Source organism: Berghia stephanieae, chromosome 13 (assembly GCF_034508935.2).
Source record: "Berghia stephanieae isolate SIO BIC M18660-M18661 chromosome 13, UCSD_Bste_1.3, whole genome shotgun sequence".
NCBI classification, from domain to species: Eukaryota; Metazoa; Mollusca; class Gastropoda; order Nudibranchia; family Aeolidiidae; genus Berghia; species Berghia stephanieae.
The window spans coordinates 24,740,382-24,758,404 of record NC_088372.1 but is presented as its reverse complement, the minus strand read 5'-3'; the positions used below and the strand labels follow the sequence as shown (position 1 = coordinate 24,758,404).

The 18,023-nt window shown below is 35.4% G+C and overlaps 1 protein-coding gene across 2 annotated transcripts in view; it reads left to right on the top strand.

Annotated features, from left to right (window-relative positions):
- The window catches only part of LOC144959038 (cys-loop ligand-gated ion channel-like), a 193,352-nt gene that overhangs the window by 53,422 nt on the left and 121,907 nt on the right, over positions 1-18,023 (top strand). The window lies entirely within an intron of this gene.

The window sequence follows — 18,023 nt, the reverse complement described above, 5'->3', positions numbered from 1 at the left end:
GGGGGGGTTTTCGGAGTGGGGGGGAAAGGTGGTCGTTCCCTCTATGGTGTCTGTGTCGTTTAGTGAAAGGAAAAGGGGGGTGGGTGCGATTAATTAAGTGGGATGGGTGGTGATTGGTGGAAGATAGGAAAGGAGGGGGGAAAACGAATCGCGGGGGAAGTAGTATGGCGCGAGCCCGTTGAAAGGTGATAAGAAGTGAGGCCCGCCGGCGGTCTTCCTCTTTGGGACGGGACCACGGTGCACAGCTAAAAGACCGTGGGCCGGTCCTCGGCCCGGCCCTGGCCCCCCCGGCACTAATTTTTGTAAGATTAGACAAACAGACACCGACGGGGTATTTGGAAAAAAACAAATCGACTGGATTGATGGGGGTTTTAAATTAGGGTTGTGTTATTTGATATGGGTTAAAAAAAGATTTTTTAAATTTTACATGAACAGACAACAGAAATGTATTCAAGAGAAAAATGTGTGATAGTCTGTGGGGGGTATGTGTGTGTGTATGTATTTTGTTGTGGGGTGTGTGGAAAAAATAAAAAACCTGGTTTTAATGGGTTTGTCACAATGATTGATGGGGGGGGGTTTTGATTTAGCCCGGAAAATCGTTTAGAAAAATCTTTAAATTTTTTACAAGAACATACCACACACACAAAAAATATATATATATATATATATATATAAAATATATATATATTATATATTATATAATAGTATGCAGATGACGTAAAGGGGGGCCCTTTGTTATTGTTTTTCCCACCCGCGTTTGTGAGTTTTTTCTCACTAACTGTATTAACCAGACTATAAAAGTTATGGTTACACAGATTTTTGTGTGTTGGTCCGTTATACTTCCGGTTTGGCCCAATGTTGTGAACCCCTTGGCCAAGCGCATTCTATCTATAGGGGGGGGGGGAAAAGAGAAAAAAGAGAAGGCGCGCAAAGAGAGAAAAAAGCGTAGGGGTAGAAAAGAGAGAGAGAGGAGGGGAGAGAGAGAGAGAGAAAAGGGGAGAGAGAGAGAGAGAGAGAGAGAGAGAGAGAGAAAGAATGAAAATTTAGAAGAAGTTAGGGGAAAGAGATAGATACAGAATGGGAGAAAATGTGTCTGGGTTGGGTGTGTGTGTGTGTGTTTTTGGTGTTTTTGGGGTTTTTTTTGTTTTTTGTGTTTTTGTGTTTTTTTGGGTGTTTTTGCGTTTTGTGTATTTGTGTGTGTGTGGGGGGGACAAAAAAAATAGACGGGGTTTAAATTGGGATGTCTAATGATGTGCGTTATCCATTATCGGGTAAACCCTTTAAAATAAAGAATAATTTTTAAACGGAACACACCTACACAGAGAAAGAAAAAGAGGGAAAAAAAGAGGGGAGGTAGAAAGAGAGAGAGAGAGAGAGAGAGAGGAGAAAGAGGGAGAGAGAAAGGGGAAGAGAGAGAGGGGATAGATAAAGAAAGAAAGAAAGAGGGGGGGTTTTTTATATATAATATAAAATATATATATATATATATATATATATAATTATATATATATATATAATATAAAAATATATATAAAAAAAGGAAAGTGAGTAAACACCCTTTTCCCAAGGAATGAACCCCGGGAACTTTTCAAAAACGAGATTTTTGAACCCGGGAAACCTTCCCCCCCCCGGGGGGGTTTGTCATAGCCAGCCGACCACCAATGAGAGTGGGTTTTTGAAAGGGCAGCATCTTCCAAAGGTATTCACGTAGCAATCCCAGTCCATCGGCCTAATCCCTTTTCCCAAATGTTGGGTCAACGAAACGGGGGGACAAGGAAGGGGCAATTTCCCAGGAACCAAATCTCATTTGGAAATGAAAAAGAATGGGCTTAAACAGTCGTGACGTCACTTCCTCGAAATGGTTTAAAACTTCGGAAAAATGGCGGATGATTTAGGGAAATACCTCCCCGACGATCTTTAAAAGTGTATTAGAGGAAAAAAACTTTAAATTGATCATATTTTGACTTTTAATACATCCTGATTACATGTAAAAAAAAGGTTTCCCACCCAGCATGAAGAAAAAAATTTGTACGGTTTTCTTTGTTTAAAACCAAGCTGTCTTTTGGGCTGGGGGGGCGTGACATCGGGACTATTGAATCCTATGGCCCCAGGAACGAAATCTTATTTGGCACTAAAAAAAAATTTGATTAAAAGGAAAAGGGTAGGAGGGAAATTCGCTGGGGGAAAAGGTTTAAAACCCAAGTCATTTCAAACGAGTCCCGAGTACCACAGGGTCCCCAGTCGTTAGCCCAAAGTGTGAATGTTATGCAAAAAACCCCGAAAATGTTACGCAAAGATTAAATTTTTTTGGGGATAAATGGTATCGAATTAGGATAAGCTTCCGTCCCAAAATTTTGGGAAATGAGTCTTCTCGCTTTTTAAAGTAATCGAACCCAAAAGGGTGGATTTTTCCAGGGCCCCTTTTACGCCCCAAAAGAATATAAAGTTTGGATACGTTTCTATGTTGGGTTTTTTCCCCGATCGTTCTTCGTTTCCTTTAGCGTAATCTTTATTCGGGGTTGGTAATTGAGTTTGTTGGGGGGAGTTATTTTTCCGAGACAAATCCACTATCGGCTTGGCTAGTCGTTACGTGTCGATTTTGAAAAAACGTCCGAATCAAACGATTTTTAAGATCACTGCCCAGAATAAAAAAGTTTTAAGTACTTAAAAAAAAACCAACAAAAAAAAAAAAAAAAAAAAAAAAAAACCCAAAAAAGTAGGGCCCTTTCCCGCCAATATATCGTCGCCGAGGCATTCCAGAAGGAATATAGATAATTCATCAAAATAGATGTCTGATATCAACGGAATCACCCATTTTGCCCAAGTGGGAAAATTTGGGGTGGTTAACAATTTGCCCAAAAAAAAAAAACGAAAATGCCTGAAGCGGGCTCGAATCGAGGATTTCCCGGGGTCACAGCTAAATTTCCCTTTAAAACCCACTCGGCCATTTAAAAGGTTGGGGAAAGGGGCCCTTACCCCTTAACCCTAAGCTTACGTCGGGTCTTTTTGTTACCCCAGGGACAATTATTATATTTTAAAGTAAAAAACTTTGAGATATTGATATAAATTTAAAGTCTATATTAAGCTTCACACCAAATTTTTGAGTTTAAAGGGATGGAATAAAATTTTATTAAAGGGTTTATCAAATTACAGTTTAATTTGGGACATGGGCGGGGAAGTAGATGAAAAAAAAATTTATTTCGACGTCAAAATTCCGAAATCGAGGCCATGAAATTACACCAAGTTTTATATTTGTATTGATAGGTTCAATTTCCGTACCGGGCCCCACATCCCGACAAAATTTTTTTTTTTTAGATGGTGGGTCGAAAAGTATTTTTTATCATATAAAATAAAACAAAATTGACGATACTCAGCTCTTTCATTTTTTGTCGTTTTTCAATCAGACTATAAACGTTTTTTTTTTCCCGCTTGGTTTTGTGTATTAAAAACCCCGGGTTGGCGGATGTTGTGGGGTATTTTCCCCCTAAACGATATCATATGAAAAATTTGGACTTCTAATTGGTGCATTTGCCGAACGACGAGGTGGAAATGCCCAATCGTTTTTTTGGGAGAGGTTTTGATCCACGGGATCCATCAAAAAGAAATCGAAATTCCATCGCTTTCCTTACCCAAATCAGTGCTTATGTCAAAAAGGGGGGCAATCATACATCCCGTCTCGCTGAATCGTTGGCAGAAATAAATTGCAGCGCTGACAAATTACAGAATTTTTCTTGTTTGTCTGGTTTTTTTGACAAAATGTCAAAAAATGTTTAAAAAAATCAATCGGAAAAGAAGGAACGAAATTGGGCGTCACTCTTTTTTTGTTGTAAGCATTTTTCTAAAAGTATAGTAGCGTCAATAAAACTGTTTAAGTAAAAAAGGCTATTTTATTGACACAATAACCCACTAAGTTTTCATCAAATTTCTTTACAAGGGATACCCCCTTATTATAATTAACATTCGAACCCAGCCCAGTCACGTCAAAATCGTTCCAAACTATAACAAGTAAGGCCGAACCCCCCCCCTTTTATGGTGATTGAGACATATTCGTACGAAATGGCATCGAGCAGGAATTGGGAAAGAAACGATGATGCATGACAAAGTCAACTACACAAAAAAAAACAACAACAACAACGACGACAAAAATTCAAAAAACCCAAAAACAATGGTGGCGTGGCGACACAACAACAAAAAAAGAACAAAAACAGCAACAATGATTTATGACGACAATTCTGAAAAAAACAACCCAAAAAGGGAAAAAAACAACAACCCAAAGGTGGCGTGGCGACAAAACAACAAAAAAAAGAACAAAAACAGCAACAATGATGATGACGGGCAATACTAGAAACAAAAAAAACAACAACAACAACAAAATGGTGGCGTTTGGGGACCAACAACCCAAAAAACCCAAAAAACAAAAGCAACAATGTGATGACGGGCAATTTTGAAACAACAACAACAAGAACAACAAAAAACAAAAAATGGTGGCTTGGCGACCAACAACAATAAAAAGAACAACATCAGCACAATGACTGTTGACCGCAACACTAGAAACACCAACAAAAGAACAAAACACAACAATGGTGGCGTGGCGACACACAACATTAAAAAGAACACTAACAGCCCAATGATGATGCCGACAATACGAGAAAACAACAACAACACACAACAACAATGGTGGGTGGCGACACAAACAACAATAAAGAAACAATAAAGCACAAATGATGATGACGCAATACTAGAAACAACAAACAACAGGAACACCAACAACAACAACAAACAATGGTGGCGTGGCGACACAACTACAATAAAAAGAACCATAATAGCACCAATGATGATGACGCAATACTAGAAAAAACAACAACAAGAACAACAACAACAACAACAACCAATGGTGCGTGGCGACACAACACATTAAAAAGACAAAACAGCAACAATGATGATGACGACAACCTAGAAAACAACAACAAGAACACAACAAAACAACACCAGCACAATGAGTGTATCATAACACAAATGATCACGACGACGCAATAAGTAACAACAACAAACAACACAACAACAACGGTAATACTATATATGCAGAGATCACCACAAAGAACGCATTGGAAGATGACGATGAACCACAACAACAACAATAAGAAGAATATCAACAACACGTGACGACACGACGACAAAGATAACCATAACATCAACCATGACAACAAGGAAGGGCCGAAATATGAACATAACCGGAGTAGTTCAACGAGTCTAATAGCATTAATGGTCTTGATAACCATTCAATGGCGAGGGAGCGGCCCATCTTTGTTGATATGTAACACAACTACATCTGGCAATTAATTACTAATGTTTTTAATTATTATTGTTAAGGGTTTTACGGCACTTGAAACATATTAAGGTTCATATCAGCGCCAGTAAAAAGTCAGAAAGGGGATGGTCAAATCAAAAGTTTTTGAATTACAATTAAAGCACCCAAGAACAGAAGGACAAATGGGAATTGGTACAAATAGAGAAAGGTGTCGATCTAAGTGCCACTATCAGTGTACTGAGTTTGAGATCACCTTAAAGTTCATCCTGACACAAGTACACATTCCCACTTAGGACTCAAATGTTTACAAATCATAAAACTATTTGTAATAGCAGAAAATAATACAGGAGATGATTTACAAGACAAACATATTAAATAGATCGTGTTTTTGAATCTACATCTGAATGCGCTAGAACTAATGAGGTCGTCGACGAAAGGCGCTCGTCACCTGAAATATGCCATCTTCCATCTTAACACCTCTATGTCTGCTCATTATTATTATTATTTTTATTATTATTATTATTAATATTTTATTATTACTTCGCCGACATTAGACATAGCTCGGTCTAGATGTATTATTATTTATGTATAGCAGTCAGTGTAATACTACTATCGTCCACACACTCATCACGCATCACTCCTCATCATTATTTCTTTTCTAGAGACGACGCTCATTACGTCTCATCAGCAATTATTATTATATCCATTATCCCTCTATTATCAATTCACTATCTTTATCTACTTAAATCTAGTCTTTGAACTAAATAACTGTGACTCCCTTTTGTCTTACCTTTCTTGGGTGCCTTTAATTGTTAATTTCTAAAACTTTTGACTATCACAGAAAATGATAAACGAACTAAAGAAAGAAAGAGGAAACAATCACTAATGGACTTTGTGTGTGTAGTGGGGGGGGGTGGGGCCGGGTCAATTCATTCGAACAGAGTAGCATCTGTAACAATAACCAATAGATTACACATGATATTTTTAATTGGTTTGAACTGGTTCTTTTCCTTCTGTTTTTTTTTTTTTATGGGGGGGGGGGGGGGGTTGGGGGTGTTTTAAAATATTGATTGCACACGACAAATACCGATTCTGAAACGATAAGAAAAGATGGAGAGAAAAACAAAACAAATCAACTCTTACCTTTTTCTGAAGTCTTTCTCGAAAGAAAAAACATCACTATAAGTGAGTCCGATCCCTCGGCTGTTTCAGATCCATGGTCAGGTCTCTGCCAGTGGCTTCTGTCATGAGAAACGGCGCAGCGTACAGGAGAGTATCATGATTGCGTTGTACATAGTTTGTTTTGTTATGTGGCGATAAAGGTGGGGAGAGGGGAGGAGAGAGGGGTGAGGAGTATAACGCTTCCCTCGCCTTCCCAGAAGTTAACGTTCTTCCATTAGTGTGGCTTATTTTGCTATATGCCTCACCACCTCCTTTTTCCCGAATTATAGTTCCTTGTTGCCATAGACTACATTGATAAAGTTTTATGTCCATTGTTGAAAGCCAAACTATAGCGGAAAAAAAACTCGGATAAGTCATAATTCTTTCATCAGATTATCGTTTGACTGGCAGTCATTGTGAGAATATATACTTCATCCTGAACACACTTTATCATACGTGACACTGGGGAATTCCAGACGACGCCATTTTTATAGCCAACTTCCCCACACTTGGAAAAAACCACGAATAATTATAAACAATTGAATCAGAAACTCGTTCCCTATTCAATTACATAGATCGTATTAAAAATGGCCTCATCTACGCGAAGACTCTCAACCACCCGACATTAAGTAAGAACTATGCAGGGTGATGGTATTTGAGGGTAATCTCTCCCCTTATAGATGGAGTTTGTTTTTATTTTTCAAAGATGCGCGTCAAATAACTCGACGTTATAATGAATGTACGCGCTTTCTAGCCCAAATTTTAAATAAACGTGTTTTTGTTATATGTTTTAATCGAGACCGGGGAGTTAGTTAACTGATTTATACCTATTAGCGGTCATTTAGATATTAACACACACACCCACACACACACAGAGACCACACATACTTACATACAATAAGCACACACAACACACCAAACACCCCATCCCACACACACACACACACCCACCCACCGACTACCACACACCACACCCAAGACAAACATACAAACTACTACTGCACACCACCCCACACCACACACACACACATACCCCCACGCAATCCCCCCACACCCCCACCTCCCCCCACAACCCTCCCACCATCCCCCCCAACCCCCCCCCCCCCCCTCAACCCCCCCCCCCCCCCTCCTCCCCAACAACACTCCCTACATCACCCCCCCCCCCCCCCCACCCCCCCCCACCCATCCCCCCCACCTAACCTTCCACAAACCCCCCCCCCACCCCACACCCCCCCCCTCCCCCCCACCCCCCAACCCCCCCACCCCACCACACCACTCACCACCCCCCCCCACCCCCCCCTCCCCCAAAAAACACACAACCCCCCTATCCAACACCACACCCCATCACACTCCTATACAAAAACATCCTACCAATCCCCAAACCCCATCAACCCCTCTAACAATTATAAACCACTCCCAATAACCCCAAACAAACCCCTCTCCAAAAACCATCACATCTCCCAAACTAACCTTTACAACCCCATCCACCCCCCTTAAAATCCCCAAAAAAAAAAAAAAAAAAAAAAAAAAAAAAAAAAAAAAAAAAAAAAAAAAAAAAAAAAAAAAAAAAAAAAAAAAAAAAAAAAAAAAAAAAAAAAAAAAAAAAAAAAAAAAAAAAAAAAAAAAAAAAAAAAAAAAAAAAAAAAAAAAAAAAAAAAAAAAAAAAAAAAAAAAAAAAAAAAAAAAAAAAAAAAAAAAAAAAAAAAAAAAAAAAAAAAAAAAAAAAAAAAAAAAAAAAAAAAAAAAAAAAAAAAAAAAAAAAAAAAAAAAAAAAAAAAAAAAAAAAAAAAAAAAAAAAAAAAAAAAAAAAAAAAAAAAAAAAAAAAAAAAAAAAAAAAAAAAAAAAAAAAAAAAAAAAAAAAAAAAAAAAAAAAAAAAAAAAAAAAAAAAAAAAAAAAAAAAAAAAAAAAAAAAAAAAAAAAAAAAAAAAAAAAAAAAAAAAAAAAAAAAAAAAAAAAAAAAAAAAAAAAAAAAAAAAAAAAAAAAAAAAAAAAAAAAAAAAAAAAAAAAAAAAAAAAAAAAAAAAAAAAAAAAAAAAAAAAAAAAAAAAAAAAAAAAAAAAAAAAAAAAAAAAAAAAAAAAAAAAAAAAAAAAAAAAAAAAAAAAAAAAAAAAAAAAAAAAAAAAAAAAAAAAAAAAAAAAAAAAAAAAAAAAAAAAAAAAAAAAAATTTTTTTTTTTTTTTTTTTTTTTTTTTTTTTTTTTTTTTTTTTTTTTTTTTTTTTTTTTTTTTTTTTTTTTTTTTTTTTTTTTTTTTTTTTTTTTTTTTTTTTTTTTTTTTTTTTTTTTTTTTTTTTTTTTTTTTTTTTTTTTTTTTTTTTTTTTTTTTTTTTTTTTTTTTTTTTTTTTTTTTTTTTTTTTTTTTTTTTTTTTTTTTTTTTTTTTTTTTTTTTTTTTTTTTTTTTTTTTTTTTTTTTTTTTTTTTTTTTTTTTTTTTTTTTTTTTTTTTTTTTTTTTTTTTTTTTTTTTTTTTTTTTTTTTTTTTTTTTTTTTTTTTTTTTTTTTTTTTTTTTTTTTTTTTTTTTTTTTTTTTTTTTTTTTTTTTTTTTTTTTTTTTTTTTTTTTTTTTTTTTTTTTTTTTTTTTTTTTTTTTTTTTTTTTAATCCCTAAAAAACTAATACTAAATTATAATAATACTTTAAATTTCTACTAATACAAAATATACAAATATTACTACTACTTTAATATTTTTTATATTTACTAATACTAATAATACTAATACTATAAATATATTTACTAATACTAACTAATATATTCTACTACATACTATTCTCAAATATAATACTTTAATATCTAATTTTAAATACTACAAACCATAATCACACACCCATACCTTACACCCACATACCCCACCTCCCACCCAAACACTCTCACCACCCCTCATCCACACACACAAAACTTACCAACCCCCACACAACCACAACAAAACACCCACCACACACCCACACACACCACCACATAAATCACACACACACACACCACCACACACACACACACACACACAAACAAACACACACACACACACAACACACACACATACACAAACCCAAACACACCACATTTATACATATATATTATATATATAAATATATATAAATATACCACAATCAACACAACAATAACAAACACATAAAATATAATCCCATTAACTCCTCCCTAACAATACACCTAACCATCCATCCCATTAACTTTTCAATCTTTTTTCCCTCCCCCAACCACTATATCTTTTTTTTTTTTTTTTTTCTTTTTTTTCCTACTCCTTTTTTTTTTATACAAATCCAATTCTCCCTCAAACCACCCACCGCTAATACAACAATATCTCACCTATACACCCTCCTACAAAATTATATAATTACCCCCACCCAAATTTTTCACAATCTCAACATCCTATTAAACAAAACTCACCAATCTTTTATCACACATTTCATCATATAATACAATACACTGACTATTCAAATCTACTAATACTAATACACAATAATAATACTAATACTAATACTTACTAATAATACTATTAATTCTACTAATACTAAATACTACTAATACTAATACTACTACTTTAACTACTATTTATACTTATCTAATACTAATAATACTAATACTACTACGAATACTACTTACTAATACTAACTAATACTACTTCTACTACTATACTACTTCTACTAATACTAATACTTCTAATATCTAACTTACTAATACTACTAATCATAATAATTTTACTACTAATACTAATACTACTAATACTTATATAATACTACTAATACTATTATTATAATAATAATACTACTACTACTACTACTAATAATAATAATACACTACTACTACTAATACTAATAACTATTACTACTACTACTACTACTACTACTACCTTTAACTACTACTACTTCTACTACTACTACTATAATACTACTATTACTACTAATACTACTACTAATAATACTACTAATACACTACTACTACGACTACTACTACTAATATATACTACTAATACTAATCAATTAATCAAACAAAAAACAATAATAATTATAATAATTATAATATTTCATCCCAACCCACCACCTCTTACACATATAATATCTTACACTATATAAACCCTTACTTAATCTATACATTCCATCCCCACAATCCTTCCCAATCCAATCCCCATCCCAACAACTTTCATAATCCTAAATTTATCAATTATATATTATATTTATAATTCTTATTATTCTTCATCTTCTTACTTCTCCACATACCCCTCATCTACTCATACTACTCCTCCTCCTCCCTATACATCCTCACCTCCTCATCCTCATCTACTCTCATATCACTACTCTCCGTATTGCTTATTATTATTCTTCCTCTTTCTAGTCTTCTTATTCATATTCTTCTCATTTTTTTTTTTTTTATTTTCATTAATATCCTTATTCTACTTCCTTCCTAATCCTCTTCTTTTAAATCATTCCCATATAACACGACCCTTATTCCCCCACCACAACCACACTCACATTTACTTCTTTCTTCTTTCTTTTTCTTCCTCGTATTTTCATCATCACTCTCCACTCCTCATCACATCCTCACATACCCATCTTCCTCACCCTACCCCTAATCTTACTCCCTATCACTAATCTAATACTCCCCTCCTACTACTCCTCATATACTATAAATCTAAAAGAATTATCATACTAATAAATAATCCTCCATAATCATCCTCCTACTCTACTCACCCCCCCCAAATCCTCCTAAATAATCATAAATTACCTTATTACTTACTATTTTATTTACCCACATCCCAAAAAAAACCAAATTCATAAATCAACTTCCTCACAACATCCAACATTCCACTCCCAATGTTACCAATTTAAAACACCTATCCCCTCCCCCCAATCACACTACCCCCCATCTATAAACCCCCAAACCAACCAACATCCAACCCCTCCCCCTCACCCCATCCCAACCTAATTCAAAACAAAACCCTTCACACCCAAAAAACTCCTAATAATCACATTCCCTTACCCCTTCCCACCCATAATCCCCCCAAACTCCATCTCAAAACTACTACAATCATTATTACATCCTACTACCACACCCAACTATACCTATCCCAAATTACACAAACCACCCCCTAATCAAAAACTAAACACATAAAATACAAAAAAAATACCAAAACAAAAAAAATACTAAAAAAACCAAAAAATACAACAAAAACTGCTTATTATACTACAAAAAAAACAAAAAAACATACAACAACTACAACAACAACCATATAAACAAAACCATCCTTCAATCCCAACCAACACACAAATATAAAAAAAATTAAAAAACTATTTATATAACACCCCCCAACCCCAAACCCACAAAATATTCTAATCATTCTCCCCCCACCCCTTCCCACACCCACCTTTTATTTTACATACCCATATGAAAAAACCCATCACTCTACAATATTCTCAAAACCCATCCCATTTTTCTAAACTATACTCTCTTCCACACCAACAATACACACAAGAATTTTAAAATACTCTCTAAATTATACCAAACCATACTTCAACCAACAATTACTCAACCTATCCCACACCCCCTACACTTTCAATATAAACTCTTTCCTCTTCTTCCCAATCATTCCAACCCCCACTACTTATATTACACTTCTTCCAGAAATCTATATCCGTACATCACTACACCCCCAAAATTTCCATCAAAAAAAAATAACATCACCTAATATCTACCAAAAAAAAAAAAATATCTTCAAACCAAACCCACCACATTTTCCAACCTTCAATTTAAAACACCTCCCATCCCCAACCCTCCCTTCTTCACCCCTAACCCCCTTCCCATTCCCCTCAACTCATTTCATCTCCAATATCTAAAAATTTTGACCTTGATAATACTTAATTAATAAACTTACTCACCTCATGTCTCTATTATAATACATAAACCACAAATCTCATACTCATATAATAATTTTATCCAAAATTAAGTTATACAAACAACTACAAACTACCCAACATTCAAAATACTACTATCCCCACCAACTAACTCCACACCAACTTAATACCCCACAAACCCCCAATTTCACATTTCCTATAACCATATCCTAAACAATATTAAATAAATACCCCCCTAACAAAACCCACTTCCCACACACACAAAAACCACCACCACCTACCTAATAATAATTATCTCTCTTCATATCACCTAAACCCAACTAAAAACCCCCCCTCCCAAACCTACTACCTCCCCACCCTCTACCAATCCCCCTTTATCCATACCAATTTCCAACCAATCACAACACCAAAAATAATCACACCTACAAAAACCTTCATTTCATCAAAACAACAAAAATACAACCCAACCAACAATAACCAAAATAAAAATCACATACAATAAACCAACCAAAAACCCAACTCCATCTTTAAACCTACTCCCCCCCTCCCCCCCAAGATCCCCCAAACTCCCAATGCACTACCAATCTCTCTTTTTATCCAAACCAATTTAACCAATTATCCTTACTTTCAAAAAAAATCCTACATCAAACCCCCCAACTACATTTACCCCAATTATAAGATCACAACCACCCCAACAATAAAGCCTTTGACCTCCAGATGCAAAAACTAATAAAAAATTATATTAAAAACCCCACGTTATCGTGAGTGTTGTTTCTTTTATCAAAAAATATAAAAAAATTTGGAAGACACCCTTAAAAAAAGTTTTCATTGTGTCTTTCCCTTTTTTAAACACAATTTTACAAAGATCAAACAAATTCCAAAAAGAGCGCCGTTTTCAAACTGCCAAATGAAATAGAATTGCAGTGGGTCCCAAAAACTAGAAAGAAAAAGTTACTTTTTGCTTCTTTTCTTCTTTTTTTTTTTTTTTTCTTCTTCTTCTTCTTCTTCTTCTTCTTCTTCTTCTTCTTCTTCTTTTCTTCTTCTTCTTCTTCTTCTTCTTCTTCTTCTTCTTCTTCTTCTTCTTTTTCTTGTTCTTCCTCTTTTTCTTGTTCTTCTTATTCTTCTTCTTCTTCTTCTTCCATCCCCTCCTCGTCCTCCCCCTCCTCCGCCTCCTTCTCCTTTTCTTTAGGAAGATATTTTGCCTCCTTGACGATTTTATCTTTTCCTGCAATCCTCCTCCTCGTCATCGTCTTCCTTTTCCTCCTTCTCTTCCTTCACCCCCCCCCCCCCCACCCTCCTCTTCCCTCCTCCTCTTCTCTTCCTCCTCCCTCCTCCTCCTTCTTCTTCTTCTTCTTCTTCTTCTTCTTCTTCTTCTTCTTCTTCTTCTTCTTCTTCTTCTTCTTCTTCTTCTTCTTCTTCTTTGTCTTATTCCTCCCTTCCTCCTCATCCTCCTCCTCCTCCTTCTCCATCTCCCTATCATATCTCCCATAAACGTCATCAGCCCAATATTGTCACTTGTCAATGCAATTTCCTTCAATATTTTCATTTCCATACACTCAACAGACCTTGAAACACACTAGGTCTCACAACACAGTTACCTCTGATTGATTGAAATGTCAACAACACCAACAACACCAACAACAATAATAAAGAAATCAACCACATCAACTACTACTACTACTACTACTACTACTACTACTACTACTACTACTACTACTACTACTACTACTACTACTACTACACTAACTTACTACTACTACTACTACTACTACTACTACTACTACTACTACTACTACTACTAAATACTACTATACTACACTACTACTACTACTACTACTACTACTAATACATACTACTTTCTACTACTACCACTACTACTACTATACTACTACTACTACTACTACTACTACTACATACTACTATACTACTACTACACTACTTACTTCTACTACTACTACTACTATACTACTTTCTACTACTACTACTACTACTACTACTTACTACTACTACTACTACTACCTACTACATACTACTACTACTACTACTACACTACTACTACTACTACTACAACTACTACTACTACTACTACCACTACACTACACTACTACTACTACTAAATACTACTACTACTATACTACTACTACATACACTACGACTATACTACTACTACTACTACTATTACTATACAAAATAATACCACTCCGCTATCAATTTCTACACATTTCTTCCCATATATCACCCGCAATTATCAAAATAACATTCATTCCATATCCCCAATTATTTTTCCACAACATAGCTTTGTAGACACTTATCTCACAGAAGACAATCTATTTTTGAAATTCTGTCTCCAATTCAAAGACCCCCCCCCCTTCCTACTCCCCCCCTCCCCCCCCCCCCCCCCCCCCCCCCCTCACACTTTCCCCTCAGAGCCCCTAACCATTTCAGGCATTAACGTATACAAGAACGTGCGTTTCTAACCATTTCAACACAAAACAGATAAATCAAAAGAAGATAATCAAGATTTACACAAACACACACAAACACACACACACACACATACACCCAATATGTATATATATATATATATATATATATATATATATATATATATATATATATATATATAGAGAGAGAGAGAGAGAGAGAGAGAGAGAGAGATCAACAGATAGATAGATATATTGATAGATGATGGATAAAATAATTATAGAAGATAGTTGGAATGACCTAGAAAGATAGATATTCAATCTGTGATTATCCATATAAATGGATGGATGGATGGACAGATGGATAGCTACATTTATAGATGGCTACATGAATTGGAAAATTTATATATATATATATATATATATATATATATATATATATATATATATATAGAGAGAGAGAGAGAGAGAGATAGATAGATAGATAGATAGATAGATAGATAGATAGATAGATAGATAGATAGATAGATAGATAGATAGATAGATAGAGAGTAAGACAGAGTGAAGATTGTGTTTAAAAGTCGATAGGGTTGGTGGTATAACAGGCCTTCATTTAATCTTCTTGTGATATATTTGGGATCTGAGTGAGTGAGTACTTGGGGAGTGCCTATGAGCGCATGTGATTAGAAAGACGATAACAAAAGGGCCACGCCCATCGACTTAGTGTCAATCTGGGTGTGTAGTCAATCAATCTAGAGACAAGTAGAGGAGATATTATGATTGTGTTGGTGTGAGTGTGTAATACTTGATATCGATATCGTGATTGTGTTTATTGGTTAGAGCATTCGAGTATCGATTCGATCTTAGAGTCGATTTTATTGTTTGATGTAATTAGTTTGGGTAGGAGGGGGGAAGGGGGGGGGGTTAGGATTGGGGTGTTGGTGGTGATGATGATGATAATGATGATGATGATGATGATTATGATAATGATGATGAAGATAACGATGGTGATGACGTCAGTGGCCCCCTATTCTTCGCTTTTCATTCTTCAAACAAAGGCAACAGATTCTGTTGCATACCATGTTATCTTTTTACACTCGCGTGTGGTGAGATAATGACAACAGTGATCCTTTAATCAAGGATCTGAACCATGAGGCTTTAAGATCCTAAGTGGGTATCATGGCACCAGACCTCATGGCCGCATAATGTATCAAATGCTTAAAGACACATTTTGTACGAGTTATGCGTTCTATAATTGTGAGGCAATGTGGTCTTGTGGTATGACACTCAACTTTGGACCGGAAGGTCGCGGGTTCGAGTCCCACTTTGAGAAGTACATGGTTGAGTCCCTGAAAAAGGCTCTTTATTCACATTCTCTCTCCGTATTCATGTGTAAAATGTGTACCTGATGGTTTACAGCGTTCTGTATGTCCTTTAACAAATGAGACATCGCCTACAGGCGTCCTGTATCATCCTACATGTTAAGGTTTTTTTTGCCTGTTGGCAGCCGCTTCTACCGCTCTCACTGCTCATACAATTTGAGCTTTTATATAGTCCAATTTTACTAAACGTGCTCAAAGCGCTTTACAAAGGGTCACTGTCCGCAGCAACACACACCATGTAGAACGAGACATGACGGCTGTTGGTGATATAACACTTTTTCCCGACAGATACAACGCTGTTAACCGTCAGGTACTCATTTAACACACGAGTACGATGAGAGAATGTGAGTAAAAAAGCCTTTTCCAAAGACTCAGCTATGCGCCGAGCGAGGCTTTCGGATCGGAAGGTCCTGGGTTCGAGCCTCCGTCAACGCATAGGTCAGTCCTTGGAAAAGGCTCTTTACTCGCATTCTCTCACTGTACTCATGTGTAAAATGAGTACCTAGCCGTTAACAGCGTTGTCTCTGTCCGAAAAAATTATAACATTGCCTAACAGGCATCATGCCCCGTCCTAAATGTTAAATGTTGCTGTTGGCCAGGTACCCCTTGTAAAGCGCTTTGAGCACATTTAGTTGATATTGCGCTATATAAAAGGTCAATTTTTTATGTGTCGGTTGGTGGGGATGTTTAAGGCTCATCATAGGGACTAAAGTGTCTATTCGGGTGGACCGTCACTAGACCATCCCTGATGACGATGCCTACGCGGGTCCACTAAATGGCGACCCAAACTCCGGTGTTCGAATGGCTTTAGCCTTCCCGGGCCCACGTGCTACGCTTCAACCCTCTTCTTACCAGCCATTTTCAGGATTGTCCCCGAAACTTCACGCTCAAGTAACACAAACATTTTTTTTTTATCACTACACTCAAACATAATATTAGGAAAGTTCTTGAGATAAATGATTTCTTTAGCAAAAAAAAGCTCTACAACACGCTGTTCATTTTCTTTAAATTGTATGATGTACAAAAGAAATTTGGATAAGGAAAATGTTTCTTGTATCTTAACGAATGTGACGATTTTCCTGTAGTTGGTAAGGAGAGGGTTAACGCTATTGAGAACTTGTAAAAAGTGCTTTGGACAATTTAAGTGGATATCGCTGTGCATAAAGAAATGCTCAGGTATATAATTTTAATGTTCGGAATTTTAATATTCAATGCGATATGCAGTGTTATATTATTATGGCAATTTGTTATTATATTAAAGAATTTTTTCTGTGTGTGTGTTTGTGTGTGGTATATATATATATATGTGTGTGTGTGTGTATGTGTGTGTGTGGTATGTGTGTGTGTGTTGTGTGTGAATTATGTCTGTAAGTATGTGTGTCTGTGTGTGTGTGGTATGTGTGTGTGTGTGTGTTTGCATTATGTCTGTAAGTATGTGTGTCTGTGTGTGTGTGTGGTATGCGTGTGTGTGTGTGTGTGTGTTGTGTGTGCATTATGTCTGTAAGTTGGTGTGTCTGTGTGTGTGTGTGGTATGCGTGTGTGGTATGTGTGTGTGTGTGTGTGTGTGTGCATTATTTCTGTAAGTATGTTTGTCTGTGTGTGTGTGTGTGTGGTATTCGTGTGTGTGTGTGTGTGTGTGTGTGGTATGTGTGTGTGTGTGTTGTGTGTGCATTATGTCTGTAAGTATGTGTGTCTCTGTGTGTGTGTGTGTGTGTTTTAAAATCATAACTGACCTAAATAGGAATAAATCAGTTAACTCCCGGACTCTGATTAAAACAAAAACAAAAACACGTTTATTTAAAAATTGGGCCAGAAAGCTCGTCCTTCAAATAACGTTCGATTTAAATGACTCGCATCTAAGCAAAAAAAAAAAAACTCTCAAAT